The sequence below is a fragment of the Callospermophilus lateralis genome, chromosome 6, assembly GCF_048772815.1.
Source record: "Callospermophilus lateralis isolate mCalLat2 chromosome 6, mCalLat2.hap1, whole genome shotgun sequence".
In the NCBI taxonomy this organism is placed as follows: Eukaryota; Metazoa; Chordata; class Mammalia; order Rodentia; family Sciuridae; genus Callospermophilus; species Callospermophilus lateralis.
The window spans coordinates 17,166,972-17,170,243 of NC_135310.1; positions in this window are offsets into that span (position 1 = coordinate 17,166,972).

The following is a 3,272-nucleotide window of genomic DNA, read 5'->3' on the forward strand; positions in this document are numbered from 1 at the left end:
AACAAATTACTTGTAAAACTTGTAAAAATATTAATAGTATTTCTTAGATCAACAGATGTTGCATACAATACAGGATAGTAGTGCAAAGAAAAGGGAGGTCTTAGAAATAAAACGTCTAGTTTTGAATCTTGACTAAGTTATTATTCATAACTTGATCTTGGGTAGATTTCTTGACTTCCCTAATCTGGAGTTAATTCATCTGTAGAGCTCAGTGTCATTGTAAAAATTAACTATAGTAAATATAAAATGCCTGGCACTTTATAGCTTGTAGCTCTTATGCTTTTTCTAAGTTCTCACAATAGGTACAGTGCTTTAAAATCATGTGTTCTATTTATCTGGAAAATAAGCCTCATAGTGTTCCTTTGCTCTTCTAAAGTATACATAGAATGTGCAACTATATAGGGCATCTGCTCTCTTATCTATTATGTAAATGCTTAGTATAGTGACATAAATGTTATCTGTTGTTGTTTAAACAGTATAAAGGATACATAAATTTTGGCTTCTATCTCAGAGCTGAGAGTGTTAATCTGTAATCCAAATAGAAAGGTGGACAAAAGACAGGTGAAGGGTACTTGCAGTTGGTGGCCCAGGTGGCTCCACAGAAAGGTGAATTGGATCATGAGGTCTAACCTCATCAGTGGATCAATCCACTGATGGGTTTATAATTTGACAGGATTATTGGGAGTTGGTAAAAACTGTAGGCAGTAGGGCATACATTTGTTACCAACTCCCAATGGGAGGGTAGGTCATTGGATTTGATTCCCTAGAAGGGGACATCTCATTCCTCAGATCTTTCTTTCCCTCACTGTTTTTTTTTTTTTTTTTTTTTTTTATCTCTATGAGGTAAGCAGCTCTGTTTTGAAGCCAGGCTTCCTGGCTTGTTGATGTTCATTTTCTCCTGGTGTCTTTAAATATACTTTCCCTTATACACATCTATATTCAAATTTCACCTTATAAGATTTCCAATCCTAGCAAATTAGAAGTCATCCTAATAATCTCGTTTTAATTTAATCCTCTCTTTAAAATGTTCTCTCCAAATACAGATACCTTCAGAGGCACTGGGGATTAGAACCCCAACATATTAATTTGGGGCAGGGACACTCTTCAGCTTATCCCAGAAGAATTTTTCTGATTATCAAATCTCAAATGGGAAATGAAAAAAAAAATGTACTATAAAGGTAACTGATAAAACCATTATGTGCAATGTGTGGGGCTGGTTAGTTATTAAGTAACAAAGACATGCAAATACATACATAGAGTACACAATAGATACAACCATTTTCATTAGCCAAAAGCACATCGCCTTATTTAGAGAAAATGATAGAGCAAATGAACAAAATGTCCTGAGTAACTTTTATGTATAGACCATTGCTTTCAACTACTATCTCTTCGTCTTTCTCTTGCTTTCTCTTTTCTAGTCACGAATTTGAATTATCAAGAAAATATTTAAAATAGTTCAGAGAGTTAACCCTTCTGAACCACAGAGATCATTTCTTTTTTTTTTAATTTTTAAGGAAACATTAAGCATTTTACAATTTTGTCTCTGTCTACTCTATTTTAAGTCTCTTAAGAGCATCAAATATATTTTATGTGTCATGGACTCCAAGAGTCTTACACAGTGCTAGCTTAGTAAAGACACATGAGTGCTAGTAAATATTGGTTGGATAAAATGATGAATAATTTCAGATAAGTTAAGTGAGTCATTCAGGAGAATTATCAGGAGATTTCAAAACACAATTTTGATTGCTTTCAGGTGAGCATTTGATTCCCCTACACTGTTTACTTACATTGAATTTTTGAGTCAGTAGTTTTCTTTGTGTTATGAACTAAAAGTGAAAAGGAGAATAAAGAGAAGTCACTTGAACAATTAATCCTATATAAAGACATGTGCTTAGTCATCTTTTCTTACTTTCCGCCTATAATTATTATGATATTATTATTATTATTATTATTATTATTATTATTATTATTATTATTACTGGTGCTGGGCATTGAACCCAGGGCCTTGTGCATGATAGGCAAGCACTGTACCAGCTGAGCTATATCCCCAGCCACTCTCTGATTATTATAACCATATTCATTACATGATATTATTCTATACAGATTTACCCAGAAAAAAAAATTATAATCCTTTCCATTGTATTCTACTACAACTATAATCTTACCTAATATTTTAAAATTTGAAAAATGTTATGTAATTGTCTGTTTCACTTTGTTTGAGAAATTTATATTATTTGTATCTTTGGCAATTTGAAAGTGATTCTTAAATTTTACTCATAATCATTAACTATAGAATGGTATATATGCATTGTAATTTTATTCTATACACTTCCTAGGGTATCTTGCTAAAGGGTCCTCTGTAGGAAAACTAACATTTAATTTAAAAATGCTCTTACTACTTGAAGAAATCACTTGGTGCTTGGCAATAGCCTCGGTACCTATGAATATAGTTAAAATAAGAAGACATATAGTTTTTTTGAAGACGATATAAAGATGACTATAACGATCTGAAAAGATGTTGGAAATCATTAGCATTAGGGAGATGCAATCTGAGACCATCTTGAGGCATCATCACACTTCACAGGTTAAACAAAGAAAACCAAAGTGGTAATACCAGATACAGATGATACAGGACGCAGAGAAACTGGATCTCTCATACCTTGCTGGTGAATACTGAGAATGGTACAGCCACTCTGAAAACAGGTCACTAGATTCTTAAACAAGTAAACCTACCCTTATCACAGGGCCCAGCTCTGACTCTGGTGGATGTTTATTCCAATAAAAAGGAATGAAATGTTCACCCATGCAGCAACTCAGGTGAATCCCAAGGATATCATGCTGCATGGAAAAAGGCCAATCTCAAAAAGTCATATAGTGCATGATTCCATTCATAAAACATTCTTGAGATGACAAAATTATGGAGAGGGAGAAAAAGTTAGTGGATAGTGATGGGGGTGGTGTTGGCAGTGATGTTGTAAAAAGGTAGCAAGAGGGAGGAGAACTGGAGGACATTATATTAAGCAAAACAAGTCAGGCACAGAAAGACAAATACTGCCTGTTCACACTTACATGTGGAAACTAAAGGTGATCTCAAAGAAGTACAAGAAAGAATAGTGGTAACAGAGCCTGGGAGAGGTGTGTGTGGGTGTGTAGGCAGAGAATGATTAATAGGTGCAGGGGTGCAGATGGATGGAATGACTCCTTATTTTGTGTAACATGTAGGATAACTACGGCTCACAATAAGTAATATTTCAGAACAGCTAATAATGAGA